The 15,911-nt window shown below is 40.4% G+C and overlaps 1 protein-coding gene across 2 annotated transcripts in view; it reads right to left on the bottom strand.

Moving 5' to 3' along the window:
• The window catches only part of SOCS5 (suppressor of cytokine signaling 5), a 77,893-nt gene extending 63,629 nt beyond the window's left edge, over positions 1–14,264 (bottom strand). For both annotated transcript variants that reach the window (XM_082671836.1, XM_082671834.1), the window contains exon 1: positions 14,061–14,264. The gene's annotated coding sequence lies outside the window, so the exon portion shown is untranslated. The remainder of the gene's footprint in view (positions 1–14,060) is intronic.
• Between the last annotated feature and the right edge of the window lie 1,647 nt (positions 14,265–15,911).

Here is a 15,911-nt window from a genome sequence, read left to right as displayed (position 1 = left end):
TTCTTCTTTGTAGCTCTCTGTATGGCTTGCAAATTAAAATATGAGCTGGCTTTTTTTTTTTTTTTTTGCGGTACACGGGCCTCTCACTGTTGTGGCCTCTCCCGTTGCACAGGCTCCGGACGCGCAGGCTCAGCGGCCATGGCTCACAGGCCCAACCGCTCCGCGGCATGTGGGATCTTCCCGGACCAGGGCACAAACCCGTGTCCCCTGCATTGGCAGGCGGACTCCCAACCACTGCGCCACCAGGGAAGCCCTGGCATTATTTTTTTAATGAAGCCATACTCTAAAAGGTATGATATACTGTACCAAAAATTATAGAAGTTTTTAGGGAATTCCCCAGTGGTCCAGTGGTTAGGACTCTGCACTTTCACTGCCAAGGGCCTGGGTTCAATCCCTGGTCAGGAACTAAGATCCCACAAGCCGTGAGGCAAAAAAGTTTTTAGAAAGAAGAAAAATTAAAATGAAATTCTACACTTCCATTTCCAGTTATGACCTCCTGATGTGAAAAGCAGTCCTATGTTGACTGTTGTCCAACATCTGAAAATAATATTTATACATATTGCCCATCAAATGGGGCAATATATATTAAGTATAATTTTCAGATGCTGGACAACAGGCAGCATAGGACTGTGATTTCTGAGAGAAGGGAAACAAAGACTCACGAACACCCTGGCTTTCTGCTTGTGCCACAGGGAAGGGGAACCCCCAAAGAACACAGATATTGCACTGAGTTGAGAAAATAGAGCTCCAAGTCTGAGGCTACTGAAGGCATGGAATTTAAGGAGCAGAATACAAGAAAGAAGGGAGCTGTGGAGAGAAAAAGTTTCAAAAACCTGTAGAGAGATCTTCTACTCCTTTGCCTAGGGACTAAGCTGCATATGCACAAGGCAAAACTGCATGAGGCGAGTCAAAGAACAAAATCTGGGGAAAGAACAACTATGGAGCATGAGCTGAACAACTACCTGGGAGTTGTTCAAATTCCTGGCAGCTAGAGTAGAGAGACCTCAATGAACATGACATGCATTTGATAGAGATCTCAGAAAGGCCATGCCTTGGTATTAGGGCTAATCTAGTCCTAGAATAAATAAAATTGCTGAAAACCAAAGATAAAGAGAAAATCTTTAAAGCAGCCAGAGGTCGGGGGAAAGACGTATTACAAGTGAACAATGGTAAGAATGGCCACTAACTTCTCATCAGAAACAACTTAAACGAGAGAATATTGAAATCATGACTTTAAAGTGCTACAAGAAAAAAAAAAAAAAAGAACTGCCAACTTAAATTTCTACATCCAGCATAAATACCCTTCAAAAATGAAGGCAAAAGGGACCAACAAAGTCCAGAATTGTCTTCCTGACACAAACAAGTAGAAAACTAGACAAAACATAAAACAATTATTTTCAGACACTAGGTAACAGGCAGTATGGAAATATGACCTCTGAAAAAAGGGAAAGAAATGAGGTGAACCCAAAGATTGCCCCACCTTTCTGTTTGGAACTACAACAAAAGGAGTGGGAACCCAAACAGAGCCAACAGTCTCACTGAGTTGAGGTGACAGAGCTCAGAATTTGTGGAGTCTGAGACGACTAGAATTTGCAGGGCATATTACCATAAAGGAAGAAACTAAACAGAAATGCTCAACAATCTACAGAAGAGGTCTCCCTGAGTTTCTGGCTAAACACCAATCTGCGTATGTGTGTTATGTAAATCTATGAGGCTAGACAAAGAAAAACTTCAAGAAAATAACAAATACCAGGGAGCTCTAAGCCTCACAACTTCCAGAGTTCACACAGGGCCAGGATCATTCAGTTTCCACCAGCTGGGATGAATAAACCTTGATGAACACATGGGGCAATCAGGTGAGACACAAGAAGGGGCATGCCTCAGTAATGGGCCCAAACTAGCCCTAAACTGAAAGCTATTCTAGAACTGCCCAAAACCAAAGCCCAAAAAACCCTGAACACAAAACTCAAACGATCAATCTGATCCACAAAGCAACTGCCTGCCAGAATAAAACTTAATACTCAAGAAGGAAAGACAAAAAAAAAAAAAAAAAAAAAAAAAAAAAAAAAAATCAAGGCAAATACTCAACACCATAACCCCAAAAGAAATTACCAGATGTATGAAAAAATAAGAAATGGTAACCTATAATCAGGATCCAGGAGTGGTAGGGATAAAGAGAATTTTAATACAAGGACTTCAAAATAGCTATTAGAAGAGAGTTCAAAGGCTTAAAGGAAAACATGGACATAATGAAAAAAAGAAAAAATCTTAACAGAGAAGTGGAAGTTATTTTTTTAAATCAATAGTAATTCTAGAACTAAAAAAAAAATAACACCTGATATAAAAATTTAACTTGATGGGTATAACAGCATATTAGACAAAGGAGAATTTTTTTAAATTAGTGTGCTTGGGGCTTCCCTTGTGGCGCAGTGGTTGAGAGTCCGCCTGCCGATGCAGGGGACCCGGGTTTGTGCCCTGGTCTGGGAGGATCCCACATGCGCGGAGCGGCTGGGCCCGTGAGCCATGGCCGCTGAGCCTGCGCGTCCCTGTGCTCCGCAACGGGAGAGGCCACAACAGTGAGAGGCCCGCGTACTGCAAAAAAAAAAAAAAAAAAAATTAGTGTGCTTGAAGACTGGGAAACAAACTTTTCATGTTGAAAGAAAAGAAAAAGGGATTAGAAGAAAAACGGAGAGAACTTCAGTGATCTGTGAACTAATATTAAGTGGCTGAATGAACATATGCAGGACTGGAGTCTGAGGAGAAAAATACTTGGAAATTCAAAAATTTGAAGTTAGATGGCTAAAAATTTTACAAGTATGATGAAAACAATACACCCACAGATCTAAGAAGCTCAATAAACCCCAAGAATAAACACAAATAAAACCATACCAAGGAGCATCATAATAAAGTTGCTGAAAACCAGTGATAAAGAGAAAAATCATAAAAGCAGCCAAAGGGAAAACACATATTACATATGGGGAAACAAATAGAAAAATCACCAGAGTTCTTGTCAGAAGCTATGCAAATGAGAAGATGGAGAATAACATTTTAAGGTGCTCAAAAGGGGAAAAAAACCCTGAAAACCTACAATTCTGTAACTACTAACAATAACTTCCAAAACTGAAGGCAAAATGAGAGACAAAGTGGGGACAGAGGGAAAGAGAGAGAAAGCTGCACTAAAAGAAATATAAAAGGAAGTTTTGCAAGCAAAAGGGATATGATATTAGGCACAAACTTGAATCTACACAAAGAAATGAAGATCTAAATAAGTGATTAAAATGAGACAAATAAGAAAGACATTTTTCTCATTTTTAATTGTTCTAAAAGGTAACTGCCTGACAAAAACAAAAAGATCAGCAACAGGGTTAAAACACACATATCAAAATGTATGACAAAAAAGCACAAAACATGGGAAGGAGAAATTGTAACATTATGTACAATTCTTGCATTACTCATGAAGTGGTATAATATTATTTGATGGCAGACTGTTATTAATTAACTAGAAGGACTACCACTAAAAATTTTTTTAAGAGAAATGTTATAAACCAACAGAAAAAATAAAATGGAACCATAAAGAATAATCCATCCAAAAGAAGACAAGGAAACCAAGGAAAAAAGAACAAATAGTAAACAAATAGTAAGATAGTACATTTTAATCCAACCTTAATTCCATTAAGTGTAAATGGTCTAAGCTAGTGGTAGGCAACCTTTTTCTATAAAGAACCAGAAAATATTTTATGCTTTGGTCTCTGTCCCAGCTACTTACCCTTGCCACCTGTAGCACAAAAGCAACCACAAACAATATGTAAATGAATGAACATGACTATGTCCCAATAAAACTTTATTTACATAAACAAGTGGTAGAGTTTGGTCTGCCAGCCATAGTTTGCCAATTGCTGGTAAACACACCAAATTAAAAGAGATATTGTCAGACTGGATAAAAAAGCAAGACCCAACTACATGCTGTTTACAAGAAACCCACTTTAAATATAACGATATAGATAGGTTAAAAGTAAAAGGATGGAAGAAGATATACCATGCAAAATCAAAAGGACACAGAGACTTCAGAACAAGGGAAATTACCAGGAATAAAAAGGGACATTTCATGATGACATGGGGACCAATTCATTAACAAGACTTAACAATCCTAAATGTGCATGCACCTAACAGTGCTCTAACAGTGCTTGAAACATGAAACAAAATCTGATAGAACTGAAAAGAGAAACAGAGAAATCCAAAATTGTAGGTGAAAACTTCAACTCTGCTCTCTCAGTAATTGATAGAACAAGCAGGCAGAAAATTAGTAAAAATATAGAAGATATACAAAGACCAACCTAACCTAATTGACATTTAGAGAGCATTCCACCCAGCAACAGGAGAACATACATTCTTCTCAAGTACACATTGAACATTCAGCAAGATATACCATGTGTTGGGCCATAAAACAATAAAAAAAGCTTAAATGGATTGAAATTATTAAGAGTTTGTTCTCTGATCACAATGGCATTAAATGAAAACACAGTAACAAAACACCTGGAAAATTCCACATATTGGGAAATTATTTGGCAAAACTCTTTGAAACAACCCATGAATCAAAGAAAAATTATAAGAGAAATTAGGAACTATTTTGAATATAATGATAATGAAAATGTATAGCTTTAAGTGTTGATAATTTTTTTAAAAAATTAAAAATCAATGACCTAAGCTTTCACCTTAAAAGCTAGAAAAAGGAGAACAAATTAAACCCAAGTATGGAGAAAGTAAGGAATTAGTAAAAGAGCTCAAATCATGAAATAGAAAACAGATAAACCAGAGAGAAAATCAACAAAACCAAAAGTTGATTATATGAAAGGACTGATGAAATTGATAACCCCTAGCTACACTAATCAGGAGGGAAAAGGAGAAAATGAATCCAATATCCAGGAATAAAAGGGAACATCAGTACATATCCTACTCACATTAAAAGGAAATACTGTTTCATAAAATATATAATTTATTTTCAAGCTGATAAATTTGACAAGTTAGATGAAGTGGACAAATTCCTTGAAAGACACAAATTACCAAAACAGACACAAAAAGAAACAGAAAATCTGAACAGTCTTAGACCTATTCTTTTAAAAACTGAATCCTTAATTAAGAACCTTTCCACAAAGAAAACTCCAGGTCCAGATGGCTTCACTGGTGAAGTCTACAAACGTTTAAGGAAGAACATCAATTACACCCAAACTCCTCCCTAAAAGAAAGGAAGAGGGAACACTGCTGGTAGGAGTGTAAAATGGTAAACCCACCTTGGAAACTGTTCTGTTAATTTCTCATGTTAAACACACCTATCCCATATACCCAGCAATTCCACTTCTAGGTATTCACCCACAAGTAAAGAATACATGTGTCACAAAAAGCCTATACAAGAATGTTCATAGCAGCTTTCCTCATAACAGTTGAAAACTAGAACAACCCTTTCCACAATAATCATAAACAAAATACAGTATATCCATACAATGGAACACTAGTCAGCAACTGAAAGGAACTAAACACTGTTACATGTAACATGGATGAATCTATATTTCAAACAAGAGCTTCATATAATCTTTATGCCCAGGAAAGTTTGATAACTATGGGTATAGAAGTACATAATAAGAAAACAAAAAGAGAAAATATAAGGGATTTGGGTGGTATATAAATTAATCAGTGCCATATACATCATAACCTATATGTAACAGTTGTCATCTTCCATAATTGCTTAATTGCTATTTAAATCATGTTACAATACTCTTCTGTTCATGTTCAATTTTCTACTATGTGTTCAAGGAGTACTAACTCCAAATTTTAGTCTTCAATCATTTAACAACCCTAATTTCTCATTAACTCCATCCCAAACCATGCATTTTAGATAAAGAGTCCTGTTCGCCAGTTCCTTTGTTTTTTCTTAATGTTCTACTTCCTTGGTACATACTGTTTTCCCTCCCTCTTTAATAATGTTATTGTTACCTTTTGCTGCACAGCCTTGTCTTTCTACCTCCTTTAAAACTGAACCAAAAACTCATCTTTTCCACTAAGTGCTAAACCACCTCAGATTCTTTCCAAATTCCCTCAGCACTTGAAGACCTTGCTCCCAATAGATGTATTTATTTTACTGAATTTGGACATCACTTCTTAATGACTCACCAACTCCATCCCCTGGCTTAGAGAGTAGAACCTTTGGGGGAGAACTGAAAAGATTACAGTCCTCTTCAAGGTTCTTTCTCTTGTGCTGTTTTTACTTTTCTTTCCTGGAGTGCCATTTTATTTGCCAGAGCCTTGAGCTCCATAGGGCTGTAAGAGTAGGAGAGAAAGAGAGGCAAAGAGATGGTTGAATAGGGCTGATCTGGGCTAGATTTTAAAGAAGGTGAAAAAAGCCTTCAGGCTTCAAAATCTGTTCAGACTACCTCACCAGCTCAAGGAAGCAAAGAGAATTCCAAAGAGACTAAAGTGAAGAAGAAGGAAGTGCATTTGTCTACAAATTCCCTGTTATGCTGATGTCCAGACAGGATGCGGGACACTATTTCAAGGACACTAAAATACTTCTGGCAGGAAATATTTCTATATATTCTTTATAAAGCTATGCGGTGGGGGTTTGACTGGAGGTGGGCAAATTTAAAATACATACTTTAAAACGTCTACACTCTCGAACTTAGGGCCAGCACTGGCAGTTACTTTTTGTTCTGCATGCATTATTATTTAGGAATTATGGTCATTACTTGTCTAATTTCAAAACTTTCAACTACAAACGTTATGCCTTCCAAATCACATCTATAAACTTAACCATGTTCCTGAGCTAGACCCGTTATTTCCAACTGATATCTTGTTATTACTTATCTAAAAAGCGTAACTACTTATCTGAAAGCAAACTCAGTATTCCCCTTCTCTCAAACTTGCACATATTTTTCTCCTGCCAAGTCAGGAACCTTAGACTCGTCTTCAACTTCTATCACCTCCGAACACTAACCAAGTCTGGAGGACTTAAACTCCTAAATATCTCTGAAATCAGTGGTCTTGTTTCTATCCCTACTACAAATTCCTTAATTCAGACCATCATAATCTCGTTCCTGAACTAGGGCAGAGCCTTAAATGGCATCCTTGACTGTGATTTGCCTACCAGAGGCCACAGAAAATGCCTCATTCACTCACCCTGCCATACATATTCCTTGGTGAATAAATGTCTCAATTCTCTGTTCCTCCAGCCTGTACTCTTCATTACAGCTATAATCAGTTTTTAAAGGACCAAACTATTTGTATCACTTCCTCATCTATAAAACAAAATAAAAATACTAACTCCGGGCTTCCCTGGTGGCGCAGTGGCTGAGAGTCCGCCTGCCGATGCAGGGGACGCGGGTTCGTGCCCCGGTCCGGCAAGATCCCACATGCCGCGGAGCGGCTGGGCCCGTGAGCCATGGCCGCTGAGCCTGCGCGTCCGGAGCCTGTGCTCCGCAACGAGAGAGGCCACAACAGTGAGAGGCCCGCGTACCGCAAAAATAAAAACCAAACAAACAAAAAAAACAAAAAACCTAACTCCTACTATGGCATTTTGTTCCCATTCTACCTTGGCGCTACTCTGATTTCCTAATTTTCTTTTGCACCCATTTTGACAGATCAAACCTCACCCTTTTCCTTAAACACACTATGCCCTTTTATTTTCAATAAATCTAGAATAAACAGTAACTCAGTGCAGCTTATTTTATTTTTATGAGCATGCTTATATAATTTAAAGCCATTAGCTAAACCTATACAGAAGTGAGGAAACAATCAGACAATACAGCCAACTCTCAATTAGCCTATTTTCATAGCCTTGTTAACATGGTCCGTGTAGACTAAATGGAGAAGTGAATAAGATGTTTCAACTACCTGCTAAGCTTTTTCCTTACCATAAATTAATGTTAAAAGTCTTCAGTTACAGACTTATAACCCTCCTTTTGATCAACAGGCACAAAGAGAACTACAACTCAATCTTCTTCCCATCTATTCACATACTTTCTTTCATCTTCTAACACCTCTCTTCTCCACTTCTGCTGTTTCTCCTCTTGTACTTTTCTCTTTTCTCTGTACTTTTCCACTTCTGCTGTTTCTCCTCTTGTACTGCTACCTAAGTTTTCACAGCATCCTCTTTGTCCATCCTTCACAAGAATATCAGTATTCCTCTATCCCTCTTACTGGTAGAACACTTAAAAATTCACAAAGTACTTTCACATTTACTTGGTTCTTAGAATCTCATTTTTGGGGGATTCCAAAATCAACAAATACGAAATATGTGTAATAGTTTCTATATAATATGTTAGTTACCCTTATAAGTAAAATATTTTCTTATATTTTAACTCACATTTGAAGAAATTACAGTTCAAAAAAATACAGCTCAGTGATTCATCTAACACACTGGTACTCCCTCTGCTTACAACTCTACAACCGCTCCTCACCTGCTCATCTCTTAAGACACAGCTCAGCCTTCCCGTACTCCCAGAGCAAGAACGTTAAGGCTGTTTCAATGCTATCCTAATGTTTTCACACCAGTCTTTCAGACCAGTAGAAGAACCCAGGTCGCTGGACGCCTACTCTGTAGTCTTTCCCACCAAAAACTATTTTCTTTGTTAATGTTACCCTTATTAATGCCCATTAATGATCCAGCATTTTATAAAGGCAACAGGAGAAACATTTTATGGGCAGCCAGCACTGCATTTAAGACTGTACACAAAACATCCCTAGATTTCCTTAACAATCAAGAATTTAAGGAATGTCTCTAAATCCTCTCAAAATATCTAGATACTACCTCTTGTGGTAATGACATCCAAAGTTGCCACAGCAAAGAAGTAAAACAACATTTCATAAACTGTAAATTAAACGATTACAAGTTTTCAAAGCTGCCTCCTAATATCCCGGAAATGTTTAGGGTTAACAATCAAAAGATCAGGGCCTTAGTCCCAATTGTGCCACATATTGGCCAACTTGGGAAAGTCACTTAACCTCCCTGAATCAAATTTCCTCTTTGATAAAACTGGATAATGCCATCCACCTTTCAGAACTGTTAAGAAAATTAAATCAAAGAATGATTGCAAATCACCTGGCCTGGAACATAACAGTCAAAAAATGGTAACCCCTTTTATAATTATTTTCATGTACAACATCATTCTTGTTTTCAGAACCATGTCCCACAACACTCAACATGCTCTTCCTAGGACTTCGTAGCCAGCCAGTAACTACAATAAATGCCTTCAAGGAAGTTATCTCCATGACTTCTGGATCCCCTTCCTGGGTCACAACTCAGCCTCTAAATATAATTTAGACTATCTCACTCTCTAACATCTCTAACTCTCACTCTCTAACATCTACATTGAAGCTAAGAAAGTAGTTTGCATGGTCTGTACTACTCAGTCCATGTACCCATGAATTTTCAATATGACTAACAGGCAATTCATAAGCCATAATTTTTTTTTAACATCTTTATTGGAGTATAATTGCTTTACAATGGTGTGTTACTTTCTGCTTTATAACAAAGTGAATCAGCTACATATATACATATATCCCCATATCTCCTCCCTCTTGCATCTCCCTCCCTCCCACCCTCCCTATCCCACCCCTCTAGGTGGTCACAAAGCACTGAGCTGATCTCCCTGTGTTATGCGGCTGCTTCACACTAGCTACTGTTTTACATTTGGTAGCGTGTATATATGTCCATGCCACTCTCTCACTTTGTCCCAGCTTACCCTTCCCCCTCCCCGTGTCCTCAAGTCCATTCTCTATGTCTGCGTCTTCATTCCTGTCCTGCCCCTAGGTTCTTCAGAACCATTTTTTTTAGACTCCATATATATGTGTTTATTATTTTTAAATATATAAAGAAAATCAACTTAATGAAAAACTGAGCAACAGTTGGTTGTTTTTATTATAGCATGATATTTACGGTATCTTTTGAAACCACATTTAATTAAATATTTTATTCACGTAATTAGATTATGCAATAGACGTGAAGAAAAGGTCTGCATGTCTAAGTTCTACAGAATTCCTAAAAGCATGTCATGAGGCCAAAAATGGCCAACAAATTGTAATAATTTCATAATCTTTATTAAAATAATTTATCAGAAGAAGATTAGGAGCTGGTCACTCTCAAACATTAAAATTCTGTATCAATGAAAGAAAAAAAATAACTGGAAGCTTCTGATGGTGCCATGTAACTCTCTTAGCTCTGCTGGTTAGCATTACTTCAGAGTAAAGGGACGTATTTATCATCTGAAGTACCACCAACAGAATGCCTGCCTGAGATCTAAAACAAAATAGGAAAAAGCAACTACTGGCGTAATAAAGATGCTTTTGAGCTATAACCTGTTTCTGATTTTAATCTCAAACCTGTAAAATGGGTTCAATTCAATGAAACTCTAAAAATAAGGGCAATTTTTAAATATTATGTGATATACATTTTAAAAATAACTGAAATTAATGTTAAAAAAAAAGAGGTCTAAAAAACAGTAAGCTCATGTGTGACAGCTGGTAAGAAGCTACGTGGAGGTACAGGTGGTAAAGATGTTGTGAGAAGGAAAGATCACAAAAACGTGGCTGAATAAAAATTAAGAGGACTGTAAACGGAAGATGAGCTGCTATAAAATCAACTGCAGAACCTGATAAGGAAGAACTCCAGAATATCCAGGAGAAGAAATTCACCACTGTCACCATAAAGCACATTTGCTAAACCACATGTTCTTGAGACTAACTAGGCCTGGACTATAGCAAATCAAAAAGAACGAAACGTTACAAAATTGGAGCTAAGCAAATTTTATCACTAAAACCTAACAGTTTAATGAATGAAGTCATCAAAATATTCATTTAACAGAAAACAAGGTTCAGTGATTTTCTCAAGGTTCCATTGGGAGAAGGGGTTTGCAAATAATAATAGACCTTATAAAGCCCTGGTTTCCTCAGCTAAGTTTAATCAGTAGGACTCCAGAACTCACTGTATTTTCAGTAGAATACCTGCAAATCAATTATTAACATTTTAATTCTAGAATAATGAAACTGCAACAGGGTCTCCCAATGACATTCAGAAAAACAGCCACCTTCACTCTACCTTGATAGGTACACCTAATTCAAGGTCCAAGGTGAGCAGAGTAAGGACTAAAAAAAATAATAAATGAGGGCATCATTTGCACTAAGTGCCCCTTAAAGCAGACTGTTATTTATAAAATAAATATGATAAATACTGACCATGTATTTATCTGGGAATTTTCTGTAGCCACAAAGTGACTTCGTTAACAGCAAGGAAACAAATAAGCATACAAGTACCTGTACATACCTAATGAACATTACAAATAATATTTAATATTTGTTGCACCCTTTCTCTGTGCTAAGGAAACACTTTTAATCCTCACCAATACCCTACTGAGGTGGGTACTTTTATTAACCTCACTTTACATGTGAGGAAACGTAGGTACATAATGGTTAAATAACTTGCCAAGGATCATAATGTTAATTATACAAATCCAGTCTTTCCTACAACTATGATCAAAATCATGTTTTCCTAAGTATCATGTAATTCTACTATCGCTCTTTGCAAAGGTACCAAAATCCCTTTTAACATAACAAAACCCCCACACTTCCTTAAAATAATAATTTTTGTATAATTTATCTTGAAAATACTAGAGCCTTTTGAATTCTGAGAAATTTTTAAGCAATTAATTTTTAGCATAAAATTTAAAGCACACTAGCCTACTCTAAGAAGTTCATCTAATACTTCAATCTAGATGACAGTTTGTCTCTTCCCAATGAGAGGGGAACATCAGCACTTCCACTAACACTGCAGCATACTGTTTTAAACTGTGCAATGAAAGCTCATCTTGCTTTATGTCATTTCATGCATAAAAGTAGTCAACCCAAACTTCCCCATCCTTGGAAGGGAACAACATCACCCATAATCCTAAAACCACTTACAGTTGGCACTAGAATGCTTTAGAAATAAACAATGTGAATGTCATAAAGTAGAAAAACCCTGGACTAGAGTTCAGAGACCTGCCCACCAATCCTGGCTCGTCGCTAGCTAGAATTTTAGTCCCTTCCACTGGTCTGGGTCTCGGTCTCCTGATCTGCAACATAATCATATCCATGGTCTACTCTTCCAGCTCTAAAAGAAATGTGACTCATACACATACATCTTTTTTCCAAGCTTCCCATTCTCATTCTGTTTAGTTATTACCACTACTTTGCAGGCATTAAGCGTTATTTTCCCTTAGTTTTACAATGGGAGAAAACAGTCCATTCTAAACAAAGGTGATAGGAGAAAGCCTTCCTGACCACTGGTTTGCCATAGATGAGTCTGAAGGTGCATAACGTAAAAGCTATTATAATGTTAAAAGGTGTTAGGTTTCAATATTTTAGGCTACTATTTTGTGTGCCAGTACATTCTCCCTAAAGACGGACAGTAAAATTCAAGGACAATAGGGAGAAAAAATTTAATTATCCATTATTTATTCAAGAACTAAGAAGGTGCCAACTGAATATATTAACACCTTTTTGCAGAAATGTTTTCTCTGATGAATTACATTTTACAGCAAAGGGAAAATACAATCTACAAAATTTTCTCATACATGTTTAAGTGCTCCCTTTAAAAAAAAAGCTTTTATTTTGTAAACTGTGAGGAATTAGTAAGATAACATATATGATTAAGAAAAGATTAAAAAGCTAGCTGTGCAATTCTTAGCTTCCTCTTCTCAGTGACATGAAGAACCTCCGTGGGCTGCCACAGAGGTGGATTCTGTGGACCAACCCTGGTATGCATTTTCTATGTTCTCAACTCTCAAGAGAATTATGCAAATACAAGATTATTAAAATTAAACTAAGCATCTGACATTAAGATTCCCAAATTTGCATACTGCTTTCTAGAGCTGCTAGCTTACCAACATCTTCCCAGTCCAACACTTTAAAAAGTTAAAATTGCATGACCTTGTAAAGAAACAATTAAAAGCAAGGGAAAGAAAGCATGTGAATTACTTATTAATCTTCTAGAATAAAAGCCAGTAGCAAACTGTAATAATACAGTCCAGTCTAAATGTTAAATTGGAAGTAAGCCACTGCTATGGATGGAGAGACCTGAAGAAAGGATCTTCAGCAGATGGAGAAGCTGCTACAAGAATTTCAAGGTGCAGTTTGAGAATTTCCAGCAAAACTACTAACTGGTATAACACCATCGAACGCATACATACCTTTTAAAATAAAAGATAACTGCCAAGGTCCACCTTTTGGTTAGAATGCCGAAAGAAAATGTCAGAAATCACCTCGTGACTCCAATACCCCGGCCTCTCAAAGTTCAGAACCAAGCAAGTTGTGTGCTTAAACTGTTTCTGAGCATCCTTTTTTAAATGCAACTCCCTCTCCAGAAAGTCATTTCGCTTCAGCTGCTTGAATCCCCAAATCCCAGCACCAAAGAATCTTAGGACCCCAAGTAGTTGCAGAGGGTCTTCCAGCGCCTGCCTGCGCATCCCTTTCCACCTCGGGTTAAACTCCGGAGGTGCTCCAGTCGCTTCCCCCATCCAAGCTCCCCAGTTCCCTCTATCATCTCCGGATGAACCTCTCTTCTCGTCGACCTTGAGGACCCCCGGATCGGAGCCTTAGAGCCCCAAGTGACTTGGCGGGTGCCCCCTCCCCTGCAACGCGCGCAAATGCCCCACAGTCTCCGGTGACCTCCCCCCCGATTCACCACGACCCAGATCACGAACGCCCTCCGGCTAGCCCGGAGCGACCCCCTTCCTCTTAGGGGCCCTACGTTCCTCCAACCAGAAAAACAATTCAACGAAATGCATCAAGAGCCCACTGAGCGCAAGCTCCCACTACGCGCCGCACGGTCTGCACGGGGCTCGCGGCCCGGGTCCGCCGTCCCCCGCCCGTCGTCCTCTTCTCGGCCAGAGGGCCGGCGCTGCCTCCGCCCGGGGTGTGGAGGCGCCGGCCGGAGGCGGACTGCGCCGGGCGCAAGCACCGGGGGCCGAAGAGGCGGCCGCTAACGGCTGTGCGGGGGCCAGGGAGCACTCAAGGGCCGGGCCACCGGGGACACTCACCGGTCGGGGCGCGCGGGGCGGCCTCATCCAGGGGCACCTGCGGCCAGGCAGGACGGGCCCGGACGGCGCAGTCACCGAGAGGGCGAGTCCGCCCGCCCGCCCGCCGGTCCCGTCCCGTTCCCTCCGACTGCCCGAACGGGCGCAGTCTCGCTTCCTCCGGACGGAGTCCGGAGACCCCAGCTCCGCCGGATGCCCCCGCCAAGCCCCCACCCCTTTCCCCGGCCACCTCCCCCTCTTCACCCTTTTCCCCTCCCCCCTCCCCCCAACCCCCACCGGAATGGAAAATACCTCCTGGGGCGGGGGGCGGCGGGGGCACGCCTCTCTGAAGGGCAGCCTACCGTGACCAATAGCAGACGGGGCTCTGGAGGGGCGGGATTCCTAACGGCCAATCCGAAGGCGTGTGGGTGAGGGCCGAAGGAGGGAGGCAGGGAGCGAGAGCGGGGAGGCCCGGGAGTCAGAGAGGTCCGGCCGCTCGGGTGCGCGCTTTGCGCGGCTGCCATTTTGGAGTCAGGCCGCTGCGACGGCGGCCGGGTCCGGCCCGGGGGAAAGGGAGGAGCCAGTCAGGTGGGAGAGAAGGGGTCACGTGGGCTTGAGAGGCGGGATAAGGCGGGCTGCGGCCGAAGGGGAGGGGTTGGCGGCGGCGAGTCACGGGGGCTGAAGAGGGTCACGTGGTCGGAGAAGGTCCAGAGGTGGGCTTGGGGGCGGAAGGTCAACCTTGAGGAGGGAGAAGCAGGAAAGCTTTGTCCCTGGTTTCAACTCTGTTAGGGAAAAGGAAAGGAAAAATGTTGAATGGAGGGCGTGAGTGCCCGGTCGGAAACTGTGAATGAGTCTCCCTAGCTCCCTCCAGCAAGGAGCCTCCCTGTTACTAAATTCCAAGATCCACGGGAACCAGGGCACTTCGTTTAATTCAAGCATTCCCATCCCCACTCCCAGCTGTCACAAACGTGACTCAATGATCAGATGGAGGAGTGTCTCCCACTTTTTGCTTGCACTTTGTATGGAAGGGCCCCCGCCCTAGAAATGGCTGAAAGAATAAAAGCGTAGTTGAGGCATTGTGCAGACGCCAGGACAGGCCATCTGGCCTTACAGAAGCCTTGTCGTCATTCACAAATTTACCCAACACTTCTGTGTTAGACACACCCCTGATCGTATTACAACGCCTCCGGACAGAACAAAACAAAGTTGACTATGAGACCCTGTCTAGTTCTCATCCTTATTTCAATTCATGCTTCCAGTACAGGCTAAATTATACTCCTTACTAACCCACTGAAAGTGCTTCTCTTAAGGCTACCAGTGACATCCATATGATCGAGTTCAAGGATCACTTTTTCGTTCTTATATGATCTCTTTTGCAGTTGATTCTATGGACTACATCCTTTTTCTCCTCCCCAACGTACCCCTCACCCCAGTTTACCTAAGACCATAAACCCTCAGATTGTATTTCTCTTCAGTTAACCTTTATAAATCGGTTCTGTGTTGGCTTTTTAAGAGAGTCCCGGGATCTGATCCTCAGTTGGTGCATAGCCATTCTACTGCACACTAGGTGGTCTAACCATTTTGATGGCTGAGTGTACCTTTAATGAGATCCCTATCTGCATACCTCAGTGCTTTTGGATATCTCCACTTGAATCTAATCTTGACATATCCAAATCAGAACACAAATACCTACTAAGAAGACCGCAAACCTGCTCCTTCCCATCTGTTCTTTATCTTCTTTGATAACATTACCATTCATTCACTTAAGCACACCAGAATCTGCCAGCAGTCCTCCAGGCTACTCCCTCACAGCTGTAACACTTCCCTACCCCTTTGAACTTCATCATGCTGATTATATTTACTAAATGCCTTTTG

This window comes from Grampus griseus (genome assembly GCF_964374135.1).
Source record: "Grampus griseus genome assembly, chromosome: 15".
In the NCBI taxonomy this organism is placed as follows: domain Eukaryota; kingdom Metazoa; phylum Chordata; class Mammalia; order Artiodactyla; family Delphinidae; genus Grampus; species Grampus griseus.
This window is presented reverse-complemented; position numbering and strand designations above follow the sequence as displayed.